Source organism: Balaenoptera acutorostrata, chromosome 10 (genome assembly GCF_949987535.1).
Source record: "Balaenoptera acutorostrata chromosome 10, mBalAcu1.1, whole genome shotgun sequence".
Classification (NCBI taxonomy): domain Eukaryota; kingdom Metazoa; phylum Chordata; class Mammalia; order Artiodactyla; family Balaenopteridae; genus Balaenoptera; species Balaenoptera acutorostrata.
This window is the reverse complement of record NC_080073.1, coordinates 41,983,510-42,011,389: the sequence shown is the minus strand read 5'-3', so window position 1 is coordinate 42,011,389 and position 27,880 is coordinate 41,983,510. Positions and strand designations below refer to the sequence as shown.

At 42.7% G+C, this 27,880-nt stretch overlaps 1 non-coding gene across 1 annotated transcript; it reads left to right on the top strand.

The window, feature by feature from the left end:
- Positions 1-19,673: 19,673 nt before the first annotated feature.
- On the top strand, positions 19,674-19,805 carry LOC130709140 (small nucleolar RNA SNORA51). Its single transcript, XR_009009628.1, has one exon. It is a non-coding gene; the product is annotated as a small nucleolar RNA SNORA51 (small nucleolar RNA).
- Positions 19,806-27,880: the final 8,075 nt, after the last annotated feature.

The following is a 27,880-nucleotide window of genomic DNA, read 5'->3' as shown; positions in this document are numbered from 1 at the left end:
ACACCCACTGGTGGCCAGTTCCTGAAGGCCAAATGCACTCTGAGGTATTTTTCTGTTCACTCAGCTTCACTTCTCCTTTGGGCTCTCTGCCTTAAGGGGATTGGGTGGAGTTGAGCAGGGTGAGGTGGGTGGCAATGAGGTGTTCCCAGAACCTGTGAAGCAACAGAAGGCTGGGAATGTGTATGGTGCGGGGGCAGGGCACAGACTTCCTGCCCTCACTTAGCAGTCTTTTTTTTTTTAAGGTTGCAATAGAAGGATTTAAACAGGAACCCTGGGTCCTGTTCCTCAAAACGATCTGGCTCATTCAGCCTGAGAGAGGCAGGAGGCGCTTCTCTTTGGCACCCCTACGTGCCTGTGCCAGTGACTGCTCCCTAGTCTCTGCCCCACAAGCCCCACAGAGCGGCTTTACCACGAGGAGCCTCCAGCCTGGAGTGAATACAGGTCTGCTGGTTGGGTTTCGGCTGTCCCTTTCTGATGCTGGGTTCCTGGTTTATGCAGTGGCCCAAGCTCTCTGCTTGAGACGTGGACGGATCACTATGTCTTTTGAAGCCCTGGATACCCCTCCATCAAAGAAGAACACTGAATACTTATGCTCAGAGGAGGATGCATTAGGTCAGCTTGTACATGAAAAGTGTCACAGAGTGCCTGGCACCAGGAAAAATGGCCGATGGATGAGGTTCATTAGGATTCTCCCCACAGTTACCAACTCCTGCTGCCACTGTGCTTGTGCCCCTCTGGGTTTCCATTTCCTTCTCTGTAAAATGGGGGTGCTCGAACCTTCCCCACAGGATTGCTGCAAAAATGCCCATTTCAGAAATCACAAATGTGAATGTGTTTTGAAAATGTCACTTGTCCCTCAAGGCTCAGTTCCCTCATCTGTAAAATGAAGACTTCAGATGAGGTGACAGTGGGCCCTTCAGTACAATATTCCATGAGTCTTCTGGGGTTGGGTCTTCCTTCTTCGGCAGCCCATCTTCGAGAGATGGAGGAAGCAGGAGGCAGAAAGTGAGTAGACTGACAGACAGCTATGGGTGAGCCTGGAACCTGCCGCCTGATGCAAAAACCAGGGCGTGAGGGGAGCACCAGTGAGGGGAGGCCTCACATATCAGACAGTCCTGCATTCATATCCCAGGTCCACCTTTTACTGACTTTGGGCGTGTTATTTATTTATTCTCTTGAGTGTCTCTTTCCTCTTCTGTAAAACAAAGCTAATAATACTTCATAGAGAGGATTAAATGAAGACATACACACACACACACACACATCTGAATGCATGATTCGGTGTGCTGCTCAAGACATTAAAAATGCCTGTCTTACTTTAGAATCTCTCAGGTTCGAACCCTGATGCAGATTCCAGTAATGTGTCTGCAGGGGATCCCGGGAAACACTGCAGGGGAGGGGAAAGTGGGACGGGGAAGGGAAGGAGCCGATGAAGAGGGTGTCATAGAGCCAGTGCCGCTGTGAGCCAGGAGCTTGGTCCTACTGGGGAACTTAGGACACCCCTCAGAGTCATCCCAATTTTGGGGCGGCCGGAGGGGTGAGGAAACTGAGCATGTGTCCATCAAATCTCTACCCACTCACTGCTGGTTGAGGGCTGCTTCTTGGGGTATTCTGAATTCCAGTCTGCCTGCATGTTGGTCAAGCTCACTCCACAAGCAGGGAGCCTCGTATTTTCAGGAAACAGCCTACAGCGTGTAGAGGTGCATGTTGAGATGTGTGGCCAGGGACACTGAATGGTGCCCAGGAAATTCCAATGCGTGCCAGCTAGTGTCAGCACAGCTAAACACCCAGCCCCTGCCCCACTACAGGACTCTGCTGAATTGATCATCTCTCAGCCCTGCCCCCAATGGTAGTCAATGGGAGGTCTGCATCTGCCTATTTGTAGTACTTTGCTGCCAGATGAGTTTCCAGACAACACAGGTTTGCGAGGCCTGCCTCTTCTGTGGTCAAGTCTAAGGAAAGAGACATGGTCAGTCCTTGACTGGCGTTTCAGCTCTGTGCTAGGCTTCTGTAGGACCCATGCCACAGAGAGGACATGTGGGCAAATATACTTGTTCATTTAACAAATATTGATAGAGTACCCACGATGTGCCAGGCACTGTGTTAGGTGCTACAGATATAGTGGTGACCAAGAGAGGCAGATGCCATTCTTCGAGAGGTCACAGACAATTAAGCAGGTCACTACAGTAAGGCCTGGGAAGTACCCAGGGCCAAGGAAGGGTGCACCTGGGTGGCAGGAGAGGGTGAGGGAGCCCTCCAGAGCAGAGGTTCTCAAGGTGAGGACCCTGGACCAACAGCATCAGCACCTCCGAGAACCTGCTAGTGATGCAAATTCTGCGCTCCCATCCAGGACCCACTGAATCAGAAATTCTGTGTTTTAACACACCCTCCACATAAATGTTTGGGAACCATGGATCTGGATTTCTGCCAGGCCTTTGGCTCAAAGTTTTATATGATCTCTCTCTAGGAGAGCTTGGCTGGACCTGATGTGACCTGGGAAGACTTCTTTTGCTTTCAGCTAGAGGCCAAAACAAGAGGCTGCTCAGTGGCCCATTCTGTTTCCTCTTCCTGACACCCACACCCAGGGCACCTATGGCCTTTCGAGGGTGAGAGGCAAACTTCTTAATGCAAACATACACACACACGGAGATTGGTTCAAGATGGTGGAGTAGAAGGACATGCTCTCACTCCCTCTTTCGAGAACACCGGAATCACAACTAACTGCTGAGCAATCATCGACAGGAAGACACTGAAACTCACCAAAATAGACACCCCACATGCAAAGACAAAGGAGAAGCCACAATGAGACTGTAGGAGGGGTGTTACCACAATAAAATCAAATCCCATAACTGCTGGGTGGGTGACTCACAAACTGGAGAACACTTATATCACAGAAGTCTACCCACTGGAGTGAAGGTTCTGAGCCATACGTCAGGCTCTCCAACCTGGGGGTCTGGCAACGGGAGGGGTAATTCCTAGAGAATCAGACTTTGAAGGCTAACGGGATTTGACTGCAGGACTTCAGCAGGACTTGGGGAAACAGAGACTGCACTCTTGGAGGGCACACACAAACTAGTGTGCACATCAAGACCCAGGGGAAGGAGCAGTGACCCCATAGGAGACTGAACCAGACCTACCTGCTAGTGTTGGAGGGTCTCCTGCAGAGGCGGGGGGCAGCTGTGGCTCAACAAGGGACAAGGACACTGGCAGCAGAAGTTCTGGGAAGTACTCCTTGGCGTGAGCCCTCCCAGAGTCTGCCATTAGCCCCACCAAAGAGCCCTGGTAGGCTCCAGTGTTGCGTCACCTCAGGCCAAACAACCAACAGGGAAGGAACCCAGCCCCACCCAACAGCAGACAAGTGGATTAAAGTTTTACTGAGCTCTGCCCACCAGAGCAACAGCCAGCTCTACCCACCACCAGTCCCTCCCATCAGGAAACTTCCACTAGCCTCTTAGACAGCCTCATCCACCAGAGGGCACACAGCAGAAACAAGATGAACTACAATCCTGCAGCCTGTGGAACAAAAACCACATTCACAGACAAACAGACAAGATGAAAAGGCAGAGGGCTATGTACCAGATGAAGGAACAAGATAAAACCCCAGAAAAACAACTTACTGAAGTGGAGATAGGAAACCTTCCAGAAAAAGAATTCAGAATAATGACAGTGAACATGATCCAGGACCTCGGAAAAAGAACGGAGGCAAAGATCGAGAAGATGCAAGAAATGTTTAACAAAGACCTAGAAGAATTAAAGAACAGAGATCAACAATACAATAACTGAAATGAAAACTACACTAGAAGGAATCAATAGCAGAATAACTGAGGCAGAAGAACGGATAAGTGAACTGGAAGACAGAATGGTGGAATTCACTGCTGCGGAACAGAATAAAGAAAAAAGAATGAAAAGAAATGAAGACAGCCTAAGAGACCTCTGGGACAACATTAAACGCAACAATATTCACATTATAGGGGTCCCAGAAGGAGAAGAGAGACAGAAAGGACCCGAGAAAGTATTGAAGAGATTATAGTCAACAACTTCCCTAACATGGGAAAGGAAATAGTCACCCAAGTCCAGGAAGTGCAGAGTCCCATACAGGATAAACCCAAGGACAAACACACCAAGACACATAGTAATCAAACCAGCAAAAATTAAAGACAAAGAAAAATTATTGAAAGCAGCAAGGGAAAAACGACAAATAACATACAAGGGAACTCCCATAAGGTAAACAGCTGATTTCTCAGCAGAAACTCTACAAGCCAGAAGGGAGTGGCAGGATATACTTAAAGTGATGAAAGAGAAGAACCTACAACCAAGATTACTCTACCCGGCAAGGATCTCATTCAGATTCAATGGAGAAATCAAAAGCTTTACAGACAAGCAAAAGCTAAGAGAATTCAGCACCACCAAACCAGCTCTACAACAAATGCTAAAGGAACTTCTCTTAGTGGAAAACACAAGAGAAGAAAAGGACCTACAAAAACAAACCCAAAACAATTAAGAAAATGGTCATAGGAACATACATATCGATAATTACCTTAAACGTGAGTGGATTAAATGCTCCAACCAAAAGACACAGGCTTGCTGAATGGATACAAAAACAAGACCCATATATATGCTGTCTACAAGAGACCCACTTCAGACCTAGGGACACATACAGACTGAAAGTGAGGGGATGGAAAAAGATATCCCATGCACATGGAAATCAAAAGAAAGCTGGAGTAGCAATACTCATATCAGGTAAAACAGACTTTCAAATAAAGAATGTTACAAGAGACAAAGGAAGGACACTACGTAATGATCAAGGGATCAATCCAAGAAGAAGATGTAACAATTATAAATATACATGCACCCAACATAGGAGCACTTCAATACATAAGGCAACTGCTAACAGCTCTAATAGAGGAAATCGACAGTAACACAATAATAGAGGGGGACTTTAACACCTCACTTACACCAATGGACAGATCATCAAAACAAAAAATTAGTAAGGAAACACAAGCTTTAAATGATACAACAGACCAGATAGATTTAATTGATATTTATAGGACATTCCATCCCAAAACAGCAGATTACACTTTCTTCTCAAGTGCGCACGGAACATTCTCCAGGATAGATCACATCTTGGGTCACAAATCAAGCCTCAGTGAATTTAAGAAAATTTAAATCATATCAAGCATCTTTTCTGACCACAACGCTATGAGATTAGAAATCAATTACAGGGGAAAAAAAGTAAAATACAAAAACACATGGAGGCTAAACAATACGTTACTAAATAACCAAGAGATCACTGAAGAAATCAAAGAGGAAATCAAAAAATACCTAGAGACAAATGACAATGAAAACACCATGATCCAAAACCTATGGGATGCAGCAAAAGCAGTTCTAAGAGGGAAGTTTATAGCAATACAAGCCTACCTCAAGAAACAAGAAAAATCCCAAGTAAACAATCTAACTTTACACCTAAAGGAACTAGAGAAAGAAGAACAAACAAAACCGAAAGTTAGCAGAAGGAAAGAAATCATAAAGATCAGAGCAGAAATACATGAAATAGAAACAAAGAAACAATAGCAAAGATCAATAAAACTAACAGCTGGTTCTTTGAGAAGATAAACAAAATTGATAAACCATTAGCCAGACTCATCAAGAAAAAGAGGGAGAGGACTCAAATCAATAAAATTAGAAATGAAAAAGGAGAACTTACAACAGACATCGCAGAAATACAAAGCATCCTAAGAGACTACTACAAGCAACTCTACGCCAATAAAATGGACAACCTGGAAGAAATGGACAAATTCTTAGAAAGGTATAACCTTCCAAGACTGAACCAGGAAGAAATAGAAAACATGAACAGACCAATCACAAGTAATGAAATTGAAACTGTGATTAAAAATCTTCCAACAAACAAAAGTCCAGGACCAGAATGCTTCACAGATGAATTCTATCAAACATTTAGAGAATAGCTAACACCCATCCTTCTCAAACTCTTCCAAAAATTTGCAGAGGAAGGAACAGTCCCAAACTCATTCTATGAGGCCACAATCACCCTGATACCAAAACCAGACAAAGACACTACAAAAAAAGAAAATTACAGACCAATATCACTGATGGATATAGATGCAAAAATCCTCAACAAAATACTAGCAAACAGAATCCAACAACACATTAAAAGGATCACACACCATGATCAAGCGGGATTTATCCCAGAGATGCAAGGGTTCTTCAATATACGCAAATCAATCAATGTGATACACCATATTAACAAATTGAAGAATAAATACCATATGATCATCTCAATAGATGCAGAAAAAGCTTTTGACAAAATTCAACACCCATTATGATAAAAACTCTCCAGAAATTGGGCACAGAGGGAACCTATGTCAACATAATAAAGGCCATATATGACAAACCCACAGCAAACATCATTCTCAATGGTGAAAAACTGAAAGCATTTCCTCTAAGATCTGGAACAAGGCAAGGATGTCCACTCTGACCACTATTATTCAACATAGTTTCGGAAGCCCTAGCCACGGCAATCAGAGAAGAAAAAGCAATAAAAGGAATGCAAATTGGAAAAGAAGAAGTAAAGCTGTCACTGTTTGCAGATGACATGATACTATACATAGAGAATCCTAAATATGCCACCAGAAAACTACTAGAGCTAATCAATGAATTTGGTAATGTTGCAGAATACAAAATTAATGCACAGAAATCTCTTGCATTCCTATACACTAATGATGAAAAATATGAAAGAGAAATTAAGGAAACACTCCCATTTACCACTGCAACAAAAAGAATAAAATACCTAGGAATAAACCTACCTAGGGAGACAAAAGACCTGTATGCAGAAAACTATAAGACACCGATGAAAGAAATTAAAGATGATACCAACAGATGGAGAGATATACCATGTTCTTGGATTGGAAGAATCAACATTGTGAAAATGACTATACTACCCAAAGCAGTCTACAGATTCAATGCAATCCCTATCAAATTACCAATGGCATTTTTTACAGAACTAGAACAAAATGTCTTAAAATTTGTATGGAGACACAAAAGACCCCGAATAGTCAAAGCAGTCTTGAGGAAAAAAATGGAGCTGGAGGAATCAGACTCCCTGACTTCAGACTATACTACAAACCTACAGTAATCAAGACAATCTGGTACTGGCACAAAAACAGAAATATAGATCAATGGAACAGGACAGAAAGCCCAGAGATAAACCCACGCACCTATGGTCAACTAATCTATGACAAAGGAGGCAAGGATATATAATGCAGAAAAGACAGTCTCCTCAATAAGTGGTGCTGAGAAAACTGGACAGCTACATGTGAAAGAATGAAATTAGAACACTCCCTAACACCATACACAAAAATAAACTCAAAATGGATTAGAGACCTAAATGTAAGACCGGACACTATAAAACTCTTAGACGAAAACATAGGAAGAACACTCTTTGACATAAATCACAGCAAGATCTTTTTTGATCCACCTCCTAGAGTAATGGAAATAAAAACAAAAATAAACAAATGGGACCTAATGAAACTTCAAAGCTTTTGTACAGCAAAGGAAACCATAAACAAGACGAAAAGACAACCCTAAGAATGGGAGAAATTATTTGCAAGTGAATCATCGGACAAAGGATTAATCTCCAAAATATATAAACAGCTCATGCAGCTCACTATTAAAAAAACAAACAACCCAATCCAAAAATGGGCAGAAGACCTAAATAGACATTTCTCCAAAGAAGACATACAGATGGCCAAGAAGCATATGAAAAGCTGCTCAACACCACTAATTATTAGAGAAATGCAAATCAAAACTACAATGAGGTATCACCTCACACCAGTTAGAATGGGCATCATCAGAAAATCTACAAACAACAAATGCTGGAGAGGGTATGGAGAAAAGGGAACCCTCTTGCACTGTTGGTGGGAATGTAAACTGATACCGCCACTATGGAGAACAGTATGGAGGTTCCTTAGAGAACTAAAAATAGAATTACCATATGACCCAGCAATCCCACTACTGGGCATATACCCAGAGAAAACCGTAATTCAACAAGACACATGCACCCCAATGTTCACTGCAGCACTATTTACAATATCCAGGTCATGGAAGCAACCTAAATGCCCATCGGCAGACGAATGGATAAAGAAGTTGTGGTACATATATACAATGGAATATTACTCAGCCATAAAAAGGAACGAAATTGGGTCATCTGTAGAGACGTGGACGGATCTAGAGACTGTCATACAGAGTGACATAAGTCAGAAAGAGAAAAACAAATATCGTATATTAACACATATATGTGGAACCTAGAGAATGGTACAGATGAACCAGTTTGCTGAGCAGAAATTCAGACACAGAAGTAGAGAAAAAACATATGGACACCAAGGGGGGAAAGCAGCGGGGGGTGGGGGTGGGGGTGTGATGAATTGGGAGATTGGGATTGACATGTATACACTGATGTGTATAAAATGGATGACTAATAAGAAAAAAAATATTTGATAGTGGGAAAAAAAAACCATACACACACACACATCCACATACATACACATAGCCTTTTTTTTTTTTTTTTAATACAGGTGGAGCATATCATACACGTTGTTTTCCATCTTGCTTTTGTCACTGAACATCATACCCAGGAGATTCTTCCCCACCACCACATAGGACCTGTGGCCCCTGACGTGGTGGAAACAGACAGAGTATCAGTAAGGCACACACCACAAGATTCTGACCTTGACTTTGTCTAGGACTCTGATTCCTTAATTCAACAACCCCTCCCACTGGCCTCTCCTCTTTGATCTCACAGACTTCCTGTTTGTGTCTCATCCATGACATCTGATCCTGACCCAGCCCTGTTTCTGCTTCTCCTTTCCTGTCACAATGGCAACATCCCAGAAACCTTATGCTCTGTGTAACCAAGACAGGGTCAAGCCAGGCTCCTTGGCTGCAGGGAGCCTGCCTGTCAATGAGGCACATCTTTCAGGTTCAAATGTTACACCAGTAGGTTAATCTCCAAGAGAGGGGGTGGCAGTGTCATGACCTTGGAGATCTCTCTGTTGCCTAATCCTGGGACGCACTGTCTGGCTACATGGCAAAGGAGGTTGCTTCTGATCTCAGGCCACATTCAGACACTGAAGCCCGATTGGTGAGTGTCCCACAGATGGACAAGAGGGCCTTTGGGTGACACAAGTGGCTCCTAGGCAATAGCTCACCCCTGCCCCCTCCACACCACCCCATTTCATACCCTTCCCTCCTACCCCATTCCTTGTCTAATTTCCTTCCCCAGCCTCTCTTCCCACCACCCTTTCTCACTCCGTATTTCTTCTATCTCCTTAGTTTCTGCCTCTCCTCGCCAGCTTGGCTTCTCCCGGGCTCTCTTGCACCCCCACCCCCAGAATCCTACAACCCCTAACCTGACAAACCAAAGGGAAGGTCTAATAGTCCCTCTGTTCTGCTCAGCTGCCCCCTTGTGCTGGGTCAGGTCCCAAGAGGGCACCTCCTCCCTGAAGCCTTCCTACCCTCCACAGCAGGAAGTCATCCATGAGAGGCAGGTGCTGGAGCTCTGAGGATTTTAAGTTTTTTGGGGGGGCAGTAGGGTTTTCTTTATTCACACCTAGTTGTATACGTTGGACATTTCGACAATAAATAGCAAGGCATCACTCAAAATAGCTCAAAAAATGAAAAGAATAGAAACTATTATTTTCTAAAAATCCTGCATGTTAGCTCTGGTTTGGTACTACTATCTAACATTCTCTTGTAATAATTCTTTATTTCACTATCCACATACATCTCTGTCTTTGCAGCCTAATAAATAATCTCAAAACTTGGGGGCTTAAAGTCACAACGAGATTGTTCTATGATTGTGTGGATTAGGCAGGAGCTCCCACAGAGCCTCACTCCCACATCTGACAGTGGGTGCTGGCTGTTGACTGGAGTGCCTCAATTCTCCATGTGGCTCTCATCTTCCAGTCAGCCAGACTGGCTTTCTGCATGATGGTCTCAGGTATGAGCAGAAGCTGCAAAGCATCTTAAGGCAAAGCCTCAGAAGTCACATAAGATCACTTCTGCTGCAGTCTATCAGTCAGAGCAAGTCACAGAGCCCAGCCACAGAGAAGGGAATCAGGAAACAGAATCTGTCTTTTAGGAAGAGCAATAAAGTCACATTGTAAAAGCCTGTGTGTACCAGGATGGAAGGACTCTGAAGCCATATTTACCTTCTACAAAAAGCACAGACTTCCTCTAGCTCCCTCTCAAAGGGGTTCCTTGAATTCCTCTCCTCTAATGGTCTTGTCTTCCCTCAGCCTTAGCCACTCCTGTGATCCTCCCTAATCCCGGGATCTTACCATCACCAACATCTGTAGCCTTTCTTGTCTCAGTTCCCAGTATCCCAGCCCCTGATCCCACATCCACCTTTACTGCTCAATCCCTCTAGCACCTCACCTCCAATGGTTCTTTGACCCCAGTGCAACCACTGACATTTTAATTTTCTCCTGACCCTCAGCCTCCTCATGCACATGCTTTCCATCATCTTAAAGTCCAGGAGCCATCATTACAGTCCCTCCTTTACATACATCCTCAACGCCTTTACTCTTTTCTGATCTTGTTGTGTCCACCGGGCAAAATCCCAGTCCTGGTTAGATCCAAATCCCCACTGGCACCCGTGAAGTTGAATGCAGCTGGAGGAAACCACACAACGGTACTGACTGGCATCGCTCTGAATTAGTGGTGGTCATATTCAAAGGGTCCTTCATGCCCATCAACTGTATTTTCCTCTCTTAGACATTATTTCACACCTTCTGCCCTTTCCTTGAACCTCTAACACCACCTCCATCACCCTCAATCTTAGCTGATGACCTTATTCCCTACATCACTGAGAAAACAGAAGGCATCAGAAGAGACTTTTTACACATCCCACCTCCCCTCTTCCCACCCACCCCTTCCTGGCCCTTCTACCTGTTTCCCTCTTGCCGTGTGGATGGATTCTCCAGGCTCCCATCCAAGTCCATCTCTTCCACTTTGCCCGGGATCTCATCCTCTCTCATTAGCACGAGGACATCACTCTAGTCATTTTCTCCTGTATCACCAGTTTTCCCTGCTCTGCCGGATTATTGCCATCAGTATACACGTGCCCTTACTTCTATCTGAAATAAATAAGCAAACAAACAAACAAGTAAGCATGCACAGTCTCCCTTGATTGCACTTTCATCTCTAATTACTGATTCTTTTCTGCACAGCTTTTTACAATACTTAAAAGAGTTGTCTTTATTTGCATCCAGTTCCACTCCACCCAAGTTTCTGGAACCCACTCTTCTCAGGCTCTTCTCCCCCACCCCCACCACTTTTGTCAGGGTCACCAGTGACCTCCATGTGGCTAAATCCAATGGTCAATTCTCAGGCCTCATGGGACTTGAGTGCTCAGCACACTTGACACCGTTCATTATGGCTCCCTCTTCTTGAAACTCTTCCTCCATGTGTGCAGGACATTGCACTCTCCTGGTTTTTCTCTTGTTCCACAGGCAACCCCTTCTCAGTTCCCACTTCTGGTTTTTGCTCAATGTTCCAACTTCTTAACCTTGGCATGCCCCAGGGCACAGTCCTTGAACCCCCCTCTTCCCAATCTACACTCACATCTTTGGTGGCACCATCTCTCTCATGGCTCTGAACATCATATCCACGCTGAAGACGCCCAAGTGTACATCTCCGGCCCAGCCCCCGCCCCCATCCCCAATCCAGGCTCATACCCAACACTCTGCTCAATGTCTCCACTTGGGTTTCTCAAAAGCACTTCAAACTGAATTCCTGATCTTTCCCCCAAATTCTCTGTTGCCACTGTCATCCAGATCTAGAGGTAAATGGCAGCTCCAACCTTTCCACTGAACCTACCAAAACCTTGGAGTAACACTTGACTCTACTCTTTTGAACCTGACATGTGATCTTTTTGCAAAATCTGTTGACTCCATTTTCAAATATATAAAGACTCCAATCCTTTCCTGCTAAATCCACTGGCACCGCTTTGGTCCAAACCACCCAAGGCCATAGTTTCTTTCCAATATAGCAGTCAGAGTGATTCTTCAAAAGTTATTTCAAGTCAGGCACTCCTCTTCCAAGTCCCTACACTGGCCTGCAAGGTGGTTCACCACCTGCCCTCATTCCCTCTCTGACTTCAACTCCTATTACTCTCCCCTTTGCTCACTCTGCTCCAGCCAAACTGGCTTCCAGGATGTCCCTGAGCACACCAGGTACATTTCCACCTCAGGGCCTTTACATTTGCTGTTTCCTCTGCCAAGATGCCCTTCCCCCAGATGCCTAGAAAGCCTGCTCCTTTACCTCCTTCATTTCTATACATGTGCATTACTTTCGCAGGAGGTATTCTCTAACCATCTTAATTAAAATTGAATCTCCTCCTCCCCCACCTCAGAAATCAATGACCCCCTTCCCAGATTTACTTATTACCACCTAAGCTATATATATATAAAATATTTATATATATTTAACAAATATATATACTTAATATGTACTTATTGTCCACTGTTTTCCTCCAATGTAATGCCAACTTCCTGAGGGCTGGAATGTTCTCTCTTTTGTTCACTGCTGTATCCCCACATAGCAGGTGCTGAATAAGCATTTTGGAATGGATAAACCGCAAGAAGTTCAGAGGCAGGATGGCTACAGAGCTGTTTAATAACCATTCTACAGCTTATCCAGGACCCAGGGCTCTTTCCATCTTTCTAACACATTATGACCAGCTGTGCTCACAGCCACGAGACGGCTGAGCTCATCCAGGCAAGATGACACCTAACAGAAAAAAGGGCCGCCTCTTCCTTTTGTCAGTTTTTAGAAACAAGGAAGCTCTGAGAGGTTTTGTGAGAAAACAGTCACATGGGAGGTGGATTCTCTGCAGTGAAACCAGGAGACAGCCCCTCTACCTGGCCTCCCAGGGCAGGGCTGGGCAATGGTGACACGGGGAAGAACTCCTGTCTGCAGTTCTTCTGCCTCAGGGAACTGCTTAGCAGGAAGGAGACACTGGGGGGCAGGATCTGAGAGGCAAAGAACAAAGGGGAACGAGTTATCTCCTCCCAGACTCTTTCCTCTCCCCCACAACCTGCTCAAATACACGGGTCTCTGGGGGTGGTTCCTGCTGGTAGAGAGCCCAGGGTGTGGCCACTGAGCCTGCAAAAGCTGGTGCCAAGGGCTGCGAGCTAGACCATGTCAGTTCCGTGAACCAAGTATCCGCAAGCCCTGGGTACTGGCTCATTGTGGGCTGAGCCTGGTGGGAAGGCAGGGAGGAATGAAGAGGTTGATAATGACCCTTTGTACCTCAAGTCTAACCTGTAGACCGTTACATGTACATGTACATACCCACTACCTCCTCAATCTTGTCTAAAAGCTCTAATTACCTGGTTGGCGCATGCTGGTATTCATTCCCTTCCATCTCATTTATCATATGTCTATTAAACGCCCTCCTTCTCTGCCAGTTAAGGGGTCTCAAAGATGAGTTAGGCAAGGCCTGGAAATAGTGTTAACTCAAGGTCAGGTCTGTGGGCCATCAGCAGCAGCATCACCTTGGAGCTTGGTGGAAATAAAGATTCTCAGGTGCCATCCTCAGACCTGCAGGATGGAAGTCTTGGGGTGGGGGGTGGGGTGTTGCACTCAGATGAACAAACCCTCCAGGTGCTTCGTATTTGTGCTGGAGTTTGAGAATTGGTGTTGGACCCTTGCCCTTTAAAATGTAATGGTAAGACCTGAGTGCTTGTCAGAAATGCAGACTCTCACGTCCCAGCACAGGCCTACTGAAAGAGAATCTGCACTTTTATCAGCCCTCCCCCCACGCCGGGATTTGTTTGCACATCACAGTGTGAGGCACTCTGGTCTAGAAGATCACAATCTAGTGGGATAGGAATCTGCTTGGCTTCAAGAGATGCACAGAGGAGGGTAGATGGGGTCCCAAGTGCTTTGCAGAGACACTGACAGTTAATGTGAGAGTGCAGACAATGAGTTGAAGTCTACCAGAGGACCAGGCAGAGGACCAGAGGTAGTGTTGTCGAAACTCGGCCTCTCTTCACCAGTGCTGAATAGAAACTTGGGGACAGAGTTTTGTGTGAAGTAGAGAAGAGTAGCTTTTTATTGCTTTGCCAGACAAAGCGGGCTACAGCTGGCTAATGCCCTCAAAACTGTGTGAACCCCCTGGAGGGGATAGTGAGGATTTTAATTGTGTTCAAGGAGCAGGGCATGAACAACTTGTGGACGATTCTCAGATTGGTTGGCAACAAGGTGAAGTTTCAAGCATCATTCTAGTTTCAAGGAGTCTAGGGTCTGTTCTTGTCTGCAGTTTTCAACTAGGGGGGGGTCTGCTTCCTGTAAAAATAACTTAGGAATGTGTGTCAAGCCTTTGTCTGTATCTTTCAGGGAACTGTGAGTTTGGTGATTCTGCTATGTGGCAGAAAAATAGCCTAAATTGTTACCAGTTCCCCAGTCCAACAACTATTCTTTGTTTCTACATCTTCACATTTCCCAATCAATAACTCTTGAGTCAGCATTTTACTTCAAAAGACAAGGACACAGACGCTTGTACATGGTTTCAATTCCCCTTTTTCTTTGATACTCCTCAATCTTGAGGAGAAATAGGTGTGGAACAAGAAAGGGAATAAAGTTTTAGATTGAGAGGTTAATCATAAATTTGGCAGAGGAACTCAGTTTTAATTCCGTTTCTGTTTCAATTTTCCCCAACTTTTTGAGGGGGTGGGATGATGACCGCTCTGGTTACTTCCTGCTGAAATGGGCGTACTTCAGGAGGAGCCTAATTTGGGGAATGGACACAGAGTTGGAAATAATCTTGAGTTCCAAGCTTAGCATCGATATTTTATATTAAGAAAATATTACCTCTCTCTTTGATTGCTTTGTCATAGCATCTGGACAAACATTTGAAAATTACTAGATGTATTACAATGAAGATAATGGTTAAAATACACCTTTGCAGTATTTTTGAAAAGAGTCCTCCTATTTTAGATGGCAACCAGAAAAATAAGTTTTGGAGTGTTTTCTTTTTACATATATTTAGTAACCAGGTAGACTTTTGCTGGGAGGCTATAGCTTGAGCTGTCTCATTTGCTATTACTATTTTTAAAGTAGGAGAAAGGTTTCATAGCTACAAGAAGACATTGAGACCGTAAGGTTGCAGTTGGCAGCTGGTAGTATATATCGTTTTGAAAATGGCTGATGATGTCCTTAAGTCTGATAAAGTTTAGAGAACTCAAGTTTTCAGTAATGTAGGAACGTGTCTAAATCCACATCCATAACAGCCACCTAGTTCCATTTTGGATGTCTGAACGACAGTTATTTCGTTTTGATTTTTTTAATGTAATCTTTTTAATGGCTGAAGCAGATGTACAACACAAGTTTAACAGGTCATAAACAGGCTGTTCTGATTAGCAAAAAGTTCAAATTCAATCATGTACAAGCCAGAATGATTTCCCCACACCTCAACATGTGAAAATTCCTCCCATCATTTTCCACTTTCGATTGCAAATCTTTCCGTAAATGGCACTGATAATCAATATATTTTTCTAACGTTGTCAGAGTGGCCCAGTTGCCTGCTCTGGGTCCATTTATGTCTCTCAGTGCTAGGCCTCTTTATTTTTTTGTTTTCTGCCTAGTTCTCCACGTTGGGGGAAAACTAATCAGATATCAAGAAGAGGCTCAGAGGTATATTAATGGGGAAACACTTTGTAGGCTATGCATTTCATCACTTGTACTTAACTGTCACACAAACATTGTACATATGTTTTTAGCAATACACTTAAAACACGCAGTGAGGTGCGGAGTCAAGATGGCAGAGTAGGAGGATGCGGAGTTTGTGTCTCCTCATAACTAAGGCACCTACCAGACGCTGGTGGGGGACCTTAACACCCAAGGGGACAGGAGGAACCCCCAAGTGAACAGGTAGGATGGGGGGGGTGGAGCAAGTGGAGAGTAGAAGTGGAGGCCAGACAGGGCCAGAGCCCCTGAGGGGTGGCTGGGGGAGGAGAGGGGTTCTCACGCCTGGAGGGACACTCGGGGGTTCGGAGGATCAGAGGGGAACGTGGCTAGCATCTCCCCCACCCATTCAGGCCCTGGGAAGCCTGCAGGGGTCCTGGACAGGGTTCTCCACCCTCCGAGGCCCCCTCTGGCCGCTGTGCCAGAGGAAGAGTAAAGGTGAACAGGGAGGGACCCTCTGGGATTGGAGGATTGGGGGGGGAATGCAGGTAGCATTTCCCCCACCCACTTGGGCTCTGGTGAGCCTCCTGAGCTCCCGGGCCTGGTCCTCTTCCCTCTGAGGCACCCTCCAGTTGCGTGGGTCCTAGGGGGATGGGGCGGGGGAAGAAGAGTAGAGGCAAATGGGGGGGACCCTCTGGGATCAGAGGATTGGGTTAGAACATGGCTAGCATTTCCCTTGCTCACTCAGGTCCCAGGGAGCTTGCTGGGGTACCAGGCCTGGTGCTCCACCCTCCAAGGTCCCCTCCGCTGCGTGGGTCCTAGCGGTGTGGGAGGGAGGGTGGAGAGGAATAGAGGTGAATGGGGAGGGATCCTCCAGGATCAGAGGATCGGGGGGGAACACAGCTAGTGCTTCCTCTGTCCACTTGGGCCCCAGTGAGCCTGCTGAGGTCCTGGGCCTAATCATCTGCACTCGAAGGCTGGAGGTACTCCGGGGCCCCTCCAGCTGCACTGAGCCTAAGCCCCGCCCCCCCAACCCCCCAAGGCCTTTTAGGGGCAGTGGGTCCTAAACCTAGACCCCGCCACTGCCTAAACTCCACCTCTGCCTAAGCCCCACCCTTGCCTAAGCTCCACCCCACAGCCAAGGTCTTTTCCAGCCTTTTTTTTTTTTTCTTTTCTGCTATTGTGGTTCTGTTTCACCTTCTGGTTGTTGTTTATTTTTTTATTTTTTCTAACATATCTGTTAGTTTTCTAATCTTATCTTATTTTATATTTTTTGTTGTTATTCTTCTCCTTTGTTTTGTCCCCCACCCCACAGAGCTTGCAGGATCTTGGGTCACAGGCCGGGTGTTAGGCTTAAGCTCCTGTGCTGGGAGCACCAAGTCCTAACCACTGGACTAACAGAAAACCTCAGACCCCAGGGAAAATTAATCACAGTGAGGTTTCCCAGAGGTCCTCATCTTGGCAACAAGACCCAGCTCTACCCAACAGCCTACAAACTCCAGTGCTAGAAGCCTCAGGCCAAACAAACAGTAAGAGAGGAACACACTCCACCCATCAAAATAAATGAGATGACAAAAAAATATGTTACAAATGAAGGAGCAAGGGAAAAACCTACAAGACCAAATAAATGAAGAGGAGATAGGCAACCTACCTGAAAAAGAATTCAGAGTAAAGATAGTAAAGATGATCCAAGATTTTGAAAACAGAATGGAAGCAGAGATCAAGAATATGCAAGAAATGTTTAATAAGGACCTAGAAGAACTAAAGAACAAACAAACAGAGATGAACAATACAATAACTGAAATGAAAAATACACGAGAAGGAATCAATAGCAGAAAAACTGAGGCAGAAGAACGAGTGAGTGAGCTGGAAGACAGAATGGTGGAAATAACTGCCGAGGAGCAGAAAAAAGAATGAAAAGAATTGAAGACAGTCTCAGAGACCTCTGGGACAACACTAAACACACCAATATTTGAACAATAGGGGTGCCAGAAGAAAAAGAAAAAAAGAAAGGGTCTGAGAAAATATTTGAAGAGATTATACTTGAAAACTTTGCTAACATGGGAAAGGAAATAGCCACCCAAGTACAGGAAGCACAGAGAGTCCCATACAGGATAAACCCTAAGTGAAACACACCAAGACACATAATAATCAAACTAACAAAAATTAAATTCAAAGAAAAAATATTAAAAACAGCAAGAGAAAAGCAAAAAATAACATACAAGAGAATCCCCATAAGGTTATCAGCTGACTTTTAGGCAGAAACTCTGCAGGCCAGAAGGGAGTGGCAGGATATATTTAAAGTGATGAAAGGGAAGAACCTACAACCAAGATTACTCTACCCAGCCAAAATCTCATTCAGATTCAATGGAGAAATCAAAAGCTTTACAGACAAGCAAAAGCTAAGAGAATTCAGCACCACCAAACAAGCTTTACAACAAATGCTAAAGGAACTTCTCTAGGCAGGAAACACAAGAGACGGAAAAGACCTACAATAACAAAACCAAAACAATTAAGAAAATGGTAACAGGAACATACAGATTGATAATCACCTTAAATGTGAATGGATTAAATGCTTCAACCGAAAGACACAGACTGGCTGAATTAATACAAAAACAAGACCCATATATATGCTATCTACAAGAGGCCCACTTCAGACCTAGGGACACATACAGACTGAAACTGAGGGGATGTCAAAAGATATTCCATGCAAATGGAAATCAAAAGAAAGCTGGAGTAGCAATACTCGTATCAGATAAAATATACTTTAAAATAAAGACTGTTACAAGAGCTAAGAGAGGACACTACATAACGATCAAGGGATCAATCCAAGAAGGATATAACAATTATAAATATTTATGTACCCAACATAGAAGCACCTCAATACATAAGGCAAATGCTAACAGCCATAAACGGGAAATGGACAGTAACACAATAATAGTGGGGGACTTTAAAACCCAACATACACCAATGGACAGATTATGCAGCCATAAAATAAATAAGGAAACACAAGCTTTAAATGACACAACAGACCAGATACATTTAACTGATATTTATAGGACATTCTACCTGAAAGTGGCAAAATACACTTTCTTCCCAAGTGCACATGGAACATTCTCCAGGATAGATCAAATCATGGGTCACAAAGCAAGCCTCGGAAAAGCTAAGAAAATTGAAATCATATCAAGCATCTTTTCCAACCACAACTCTATGAGATTAGAAATCAATTTCTGGGAAAAAACTGTAAAAAACACAAACACATAGAGGTTAAACAGTGTGCTGCTAAATAACTAAGAGATCACTGAAGAAATCAAAGAGGAAATAAAAAAATATCTAGCATCAAATGACAATGAAGACACAATGACCTGAAACCTATGGGACATAGCAAAAGCAGTTCTAACAGGGAAGTTTATAGCAATTCAATTTCACCTCAAGAAACAAGAAAAATCTCAAATAAACAATGTAACCTTGCATTTAGAGCCACTAGATAAGGAAGAACAACAAAAACCCAAAGTCAGTAGAAGGAAAGAAATCATAAAGCTCAGAGCAGAAATAAATGAAATAGAAATGAAGAATACAATAGCAAAGATCAATAAAACTAAAAAGTGGTTCTTTGAGAAGATAAAGAAAATTGATAAAACTTTAGCCAGACTCATCAAGAAAAAAAGGGAGAGGACGCAATTCAATAAAATTAGAAATGAAAAAGGAGAACTTACAACAGACATTGCAGAAATACAAAGCATCCTAAGAGACTACTACAAGCAACTCTACGCCAATAAAAGGGACAACCTTGAAGAAATGGACAAATTCTTAGAAAGGTATAACCTTCCAAGACTGAACCAGGAAGAAATAGAAAATATGAACAGACCAATCACAAGTAATGAAATTGAAACTGTGATTAAAAATCTTCCAACAAACAAAAGTCCAGGACCAGATAGCTTCACAGGTGAATTCTATCAAACATTTAGAGGGGCCTCCTGGTGCTTACCACAGGCTGTGTTCTTACACTGACTGTATAGAAAGAGGAGGCAGAGTAAACACACCCCATATACACCTCAGCCCAGGCCCTTTGCCTGGTCTGTATTGTGAATGGGGTGACATGGGGAAAAAAAAAAAAAAAACATTTAGAGAAGAGCTAACACCCATCCTTCTCAAACTCTTCCAAAAAAATTGCAGAGCAAGGAACATTCCCAAACTCATTCTATGAGGCCACCATCACGCTGACACCAAAACCAGACAAAGATACTACAAAAAAAGAAAGTTACAGACCAATATCACTGATGAATATAGATGCAAAAATCCTCTACAAAATAGTAGCAAACAGAATCCAACAACACACTAAAAGGATCATACACCATGATCAAGTGGGGTTTATCCCAGGAATGCAAGGATTCTTCAATATACGCAAATCTATCAATGTGATACACCATATTAACAAATTGAAGAATAAAAACCATATGATCATCTCCATAGATACAGAGAAAGCTTTGGACAAAATTCAACACCAATTTATAATAAAAACCCTCCAGAAAGTAGGCATAGAGGGAACTTACCTCAACATAATAAAGGCCATATATGACAAACCCACAGCCAACATTGTTTTCAGTGGTGAAAAACTGAAATCATTTCCACTAAGATCAGGAACAAGACAACGTTGTCCATTCACACCACTATTATTCAACATAATTTTGGAAGTTTTAGCCACAGCAATCAGAGAAGAAATAAAAGGAATCCAAATCTGAAACAATGAAGTAAAGCTGTCACTATTTGCAGATGACATGATACTATACATAGAGAATCCTAAAGATGCTACCAGAAAACTACTAGAGCTAATCAATGAATTTGGTAAAGTAGCAGGATACAAAATTAATTTAATGCACAGAAATCTCTTGCATTCCTAAACACTAATGATGAAAAATCTGAAAGAGAAATTAAGGAAACACTCCCATTTACCACTGCAACAAAAAGAATAAAATACCTAGGAATAAACCTACCTAAGGAGACAAAAGACCTGTATGCAGAAAACTATAAGACACTGATGAAAAAAATTAAAGATGACACAAACAGATGGAAAGATATACCATGTTCTTGGATTGGAAGAAACAACATTGTGAAAATGACTATACTACCCAAAGCAATCTACAGATTCAATGCAATCCCTATCAAACTACCAATGGCATTTTCCACAGAACTAGAACAAAAAATTGCACAATTTGTATGGAAACACAAAAGACCCCCAACAGCCAAAGCAATCTTGAGAAAGAAAAACAGAGCTGGAGGAGTCAGGCTCCCGGACTTCTGACTATACTACAAAGCTACAGCAATCAAGACAATCTGGTACTGGCACAAAAACAGAAATATAGATCAATGGAACAGGATAGAAAGCCCAGAGATAAACCCACGTACATATGGTCACCATATTTTTGATAAAGGAGGCAAGAATATACAATGGAGAAAAGATGGCCTCTTCAATAAGTGGTGCTGGGAAAACTGGACAGCTACATGTGAAAGAATGAAATTAGAACACTCCCTAACACCATACACAAAAATAAACTCAAAATGGATTAAAGACCTAAATGTAAGGCCAGACACTATAAAACTCCTAGAGGAAAACACAGGCAGAACACTCTATGACATAAATCACAGCAAGATGCTTTTTGACCCAGCTCCTAGAGAAATGGAAATAAAAACAAAAATAAACAAATGGGACCTAATTAAACTTAAAAACTTTTGCACAGCAAAGGAAACCATAAACAAGACGAAAAGACGACCCTTAGAATGGGAGAAAATATTTTCAAATGAAGCAACTGACAAAGGATTAATCTCCAAAATATACAAGCAGCTCAATATCAGAAAAACAAACAACCCAATCCAAAAATGGGCAGAAGACCTAAATAGACATTTCTCCAAAGAAGATATACAGATAGCCAACAAACAAATGAAAGAATGCTCAACATCATTAAACATTAGAGAAATGCAAATCAAAACTACAATGAGATATCATCTCACACCGGTCAGAATGGCCATCATCAAAAAATCTGCAAACAATAAATGCTGGAGAGGGTGTGGAGAAAAGGGAACCCTCTTGCACTGTTGGTGGGAATGTAAATTGATACAGCCACTATGGAGAACAGTATGGAGGTTCCTTAAAAAACTAAAAATAGAACTACCATACGACCCAGCAATCCCACTACTGGGCATATACCCTGAGAAAACCATAATTCAGAAAGAGTCATGTTCCACAATGTTCACTGCAGCTCTATTTACAATAGCCAGGACATGGAAGCAACCTAAGTGTCCATCGACAGATGAATGCATAAAGAAGATGTGGCACATATATACAATGGAATATTACTCAGCCATAAAAAGAAACAAAATTGAGTTATTTGTAGTGAGGTGGATGGACCTAGAATCTGCCATACAGAGGGAAGTAAGTCAGAAAGAGAAAAACAAGTACCATATGCTAACACATATATATGGAGTCTAAAGAAAAAAAATTGGTTAGGAAGAACATAGGCGCAGGACAGGAATAAAGACACAGATGTAGAGAATGGACTTGAGGACACGGGGAGGGGGAAGGGTAAGCTGGGATGAAGTAAGAGAGTGGCATGGACTTATATATACTACCAAAATAGATAGCTAGTGGGAAGCAGCGCATAGCACAGGGAGATCAGCTCGATGCTTTGTGACCACCTAGAGGGGTGGGATAGGGAGGGTGGGAGGAGACATGGGGATATATGTATAGCTGATTCACTTTGTTATAAAGCAGAAACGAACACACCATTGTAAAGCAATTATACTCCAATATAGATGTTAAGAAAAACTAAAAATAAAAGAAAATAAAAACAAAAACAAAACAAAATGAAAACAAACAAAAAAGAGTCAATTCCCTTCAGTTTTGTTGCACATGTGCTAGGTGAGTACCTGATAAGGGTCCTTTTATTTATTTTGAAGACAGTCCTTTAAACAATGTCTCTTCCAGTGTATATAATCTCCTAGCTGCAGGTCATAGGGCATCTAATCTTCATCCAAAAACAGATTACTGTGATCAGCTTTAGAAACAAGCTTAGAATATCCTTTACTAATTCAACTGAACTTCATAATAATGTAACATAGCAACAAGGAGCCATCTTGGACATAGATAATACAAAGCCTCAGTAAATACAAAAGTTCAGTATCAATTTTTTTTCTCGAGATTATCTTTATTTCTAAAGATAATCTACTTTATCTACTAAATAGATAAAGTTTGGCTACTAAATATAGCCAAATTAAGACTAATTTGTTCAAAATAAGTTTGGTTTCAATAAATATGGCCTGATTATTCACATAAGTGTAATTGCTCATATAGGCTCTTTCAAATTGGCTGCCCTGGAACTTTTTATTAGGAAAATCGGATCGAACTTTTAAAAGGCCTCTCAAGGCTAGGAAAGCCATGCCAATGGCTTGCCTTCAGATTGTGCCTGTGATATCTATAAGTTGGGTAAATTTGTCTCTTTTCCAGGTCCCCAAAATATCTAGATTCCTGCACCTGCCAAAAGATAGTCTTTTTCATTCACCTGGTAAGGTTGCTCAGAACCCAAGAGTCTCCAATTTCTGGAGGAACCAGACAGAAGGAAAAGAAAAATATTATAATTTTACCCACAGGTGTAAACTACCAAATTGTTGTAAATCATAATTAGCTTGAGGAAACGGGCTTTTCTATTTCTGAAAAACAAAGATTAGAAGCCAGTACTATGTCAGACAAGTCATAAAAATTATAATCATATTTAGCAGTTTATTTAATCCCATATAATTAATCTTTGTTCTCTTTGAGTCCAGTTTTTCCATTAGTTTTCTTGTCCATGGACAGATGAATGGATAAAAAAGATGTGGTACATACATACAGTGGAATATTACTGAGCCATAAAAAAGAACAAAATAATGCCATTTGCAGCAACATGGATGGACCTCGAGATTGTCATACCAAGTGAATTAAGACAGAGAAAGACAAATATTATATGATATCACTTATATGTGGAACCTAAAATACAACACATATGAACATATCTATGAAACAGAAGCAGAATCCCAGACACAGAGAACAGACTGGTGATTGCCAAGGGGGAGGGGGTTGGAGGAGGGATGGAGTAGAAGGTTGGGGTTAGCAGATATAAGCTTTTATATATAGATTAGATAAACAACAAGGACCTACTATACAGCACAGAGAACTATAGTCAATAGTCTATGATAAACTATAATGGAAAAGAATATTTAGGACTTCCCTGGTGGCACAGTGGTTAAGAATAAGCCTGCCAATGCAGGGGACATGGGTTTGATCCCTGGCCCGGGAAGATCCCACATGCCGCAGAGCAACTAAGCCTGTGTGCCACAACTACTGAGCCTGTACTCTGGAGCCCGCGAGCCACAACTACTGAAGCCCACACACCATAACTACTGAAGCCCATGTGCCTAGAGCCTGTGCTCCATAACAAGAGAAGCCACCACAATGAGAAGCCCATGCACCACAACGAAGAGTAGCCCCCACTCGCCGCAACCAGAGATAGCCTGAGCGCAGCAATGAAGACCCAATGCAGCCAAAAAAAAAAAAAAGAGAGAATGGAAAAGAATATTTAAAAAAAAAGAACGTATATATAACAATCACTTTGCCGTACAGCAGAAATTAACATAACATTGTAAATCAACTATACTTCAATTTAAAAGTATTAAAACGTAAAAAATATAAAGGAAAAACTTGCACCTGGATATTTAGAACAGTTTTATTCACAATTGCCAAACTTGGAAGCAACCGAGATACCCTTCAGTGGGTGAAGGGATAAACAGACTGTGATACAACCAGACAATGGAATATTATTCAGCACTAAAAAGAAATGAGCTATCAAGCCATGAAAAGAAGCTTAAATGCCTATTACTAAGTGAAAGAAGCCAATCTGACAAGGGTGAAAGGCAAAACTATGGAGACAGTAAAAAGATCAGTAGTTGCCAGGGATTTGGGGGAGGAAGAGATGAAAAGGTAGAGCACATTTCTTAGGTGATTTTTAGGGTTGTAAAAATACTCTATGATACCATAGTGATGGATACATATTATTACACATTTATCTAAACCCATTAGAATGTACAACACGAAGTGTGAACCCTACTGTAAACTATGGACTTTGAGTGATGATGATGAATCAGTGTAGCTTCATCAGCCATAACACAGGTACCACTCTGGTCAGGGATGCTGATAATGGGAGACGCTAAGGGCATGTGGGGGCAACGGGTATACAGGAACTCTGTCCCTTCCCCTGGATTTTGCTGTAAACCTGAAACTGCTCTAAAAAATAAAGTGCGTTTAAAACAAAAATCATATGAGGCAACAGGTAACTTAAAGTTTAAGTAACTCTGCCAAAGGTCCCAGAGCTGGAAAGTGATGGAGCTGAAGGCAGAGCAGAGATTGACCCTCTGTCTTGCTCCAAGGCCTCCATCTAACCAGTACATTCTACAGTTTCTCTCTGGGGTCTGATCGGAAGCTACCTTTCTGGGACTTCGCTCGTGGCCCGGGGGTAAGACTCCGCACTCCCAATGCAGGGGGCCTGGGTTCGATCCCTGGTTGGGGAACTGGATCCTGCATGCATGCCACAACTAAAAGATCCCGCATGCTGCGACTAAGATCCGGTGCAGCCTAAATAAATAATTTTTTTTTTTTTTTAAAAAGGAAGTTACCTTTCTGTGTGACTTGCCCCTTTATTCCTTCTGCACATGAATCACCTGTGCAGAATGTGATCCCGTCTGGGGTGGGGCCTGACAGCATGCCTTTCTAATGAGCTCCCCGGCGAGGGGGATGGAGCAGGTCCAGAGGGGACACTCTGAGTCACCAGGGTCTGTGTTCCACCCACGCCAACCTGCTGGCTAAGTCCAGTGCACACTCTATGTTTTATCATCACCATGTCTTACTGATGCTCCCACCACCCAGAATGTCTTTCTGCCACATCTCTGTTTGTCAAAGATCATAACCTCCCTTAGATATACAAATTAAAGTCCACTCTCATGATAAATCATCACCTGACCCTCACCCACCCCCACCGACAGCCAGAATTGATTTCTCCCTCTGATGTGCTTCCCTTGCCTTCAGCACCATTTCATGCAGCGCTTGCTTCTTCCTTGTTAACTGGCACCTCCCTGTTCATTGGCTGTGCATCTGTTCACTTCTGCTATTTTGAAAGCACCTTGAGGAGAGGGACTCTATCTCTTTCATCTTTATAGGTTCCTTGACCACAAGCAGGACTTTGTACGCAGAAAGGAACGTGACCCTGCCTTGCCCCCTTCCTTAGCTCCCTGATATTGGTCCTCTCGTCTATAAAATGGGACAGTAACACCTATCTGTTTGGACTGTTATGAGGTTTAAATTACATGTCATACGTAAAATGCCTCACCCAATAATTATTTATTGAATTGGATTTTCCTCTTTTATTACCCGAATAAGGAAAGGAGGTGGGCATGAAAGTGAGTTAAAGACAGAGCCAGGTAAGATACCAGGCTTAAGATACCAGGTATCTTAACTATTATTCTGGTCATTTTTCCACTCTATGAAGCTCTACTGTACTTTATTTTGGTTATGTAAGTAACTCCCAGTCATTCATGTGACTAAAATTTATCAGTATTTACAGAAGAAACCTAGAATATTGTTTCCTGGTTCATATTTCCTGTACAAATCACTGGCTAAAATTCCGATAAGCCTTACAAATAAAAGGCACTGATGTATCCTTACATCTTAGTAAATGATAAAGTAACATAATATATTTACTACCCATCTATAATATAATGGTATGTCTATGTCAGTGGTCCCCAACCTTTTTGGCACCACGGACCGGTTTTGTGGAAGACAATTTTTCCATGGACCAGGGTGGGGGTGAGGAATGGTTCAAGCGGTAATGTGAGTGATGGGGAGTGAAGGGGAGCGGCAGATGAAGCTTTGCTCGCTCGCCGCCGCTCACCTCCTGCTGTGCAGCCGGGTTCCTAACAGGCCGCGGACCGGTACTGGAGTGGGGGGCAGGGACACCTGGTCTATGTAACTCAAAACAACCAAATTTAAAAATAGGAAATGGTTCCAGATTAAACATGATCGTATGAGAGAAAGTAAATGATTATGATTAACCAGAGTGATTGCCTTCACCAATTACTCACTGGGACACCTTGGCAAACTCAGTTGATTTCTGATTTACTTCATCTGTAAAACACACATATTACCAACCACCTTACTTGCTTCTCAGAGTTCATGAAATGAGCAAAAAATTGTCAATTTATGCAAATGCTATAAAAATATGGCAAACTTTCTATGTGCAAAAAATCATTAGCCATATCTTTGGGCATAATCCAGAGCTGAGGGGAAAGGTAATTTATGTGAAACATAACAGAAAGTGGAAGACTTGGGGAGGACCAACTATAAGTATTTCATCTACTATTATTATTTTTTAGATTTATGGTCTTTGCTCCAACTGCTCCAGGTATCTAAGTGAGACATGAGTCGTGTGTGAAAAGGTCGGAGAGCAGAATGCTTCTAGAGCCATCTTCCCTTTTTCAGAACAAGAAAAGATGGTTTATTTGATGTAGACATGTTGACTGGCAGTGCAGGCTTGCAAATTCCTTCAGTATTAAGTCATGTCTTCAAAACTGGGTGGGGCGCTGAGTTATTAAATTTTTTCTTTTCCTCTGGAAGCCAAGGCTTGCAAGTAGCTGAAGATGACATGCGAACTGAGTTGGGTGGTCTCAGGAAAATTCTGTGTAAACAGCATTGCTCATCTAAAAGTAGCACAAAACACTGCACATCTGTCTGTCCATATAAAACAAACAGAATTTGGACTCCATTAATGCGCCTGAGGAATAAATTATTCTCTAATAAATGTTTTTATAATCACAGTGGAAAGGAAGGTCCAGGACACCAAAGGAAATAAGACTCCACTGTACCAATCTGTTGGCGGAATCCTGGAGGAGGAGTAGGAGAAGGAAGAAGTCCACAGCTGTGTCTGACGCAAGAGATGTCATGCCTTCTCTAAAGACGGGGAATGTAGGGGCTCTGGGAGGATACCTTATTCTAGATTGCCAAGGAGAATGCCAAATCACCCCAGGAGGGTGGCTTTTGCTCTTAGCTTTTGCCGGATGATCCAACAACAACCCAATGAGACATTCAACTGAGGCTCCA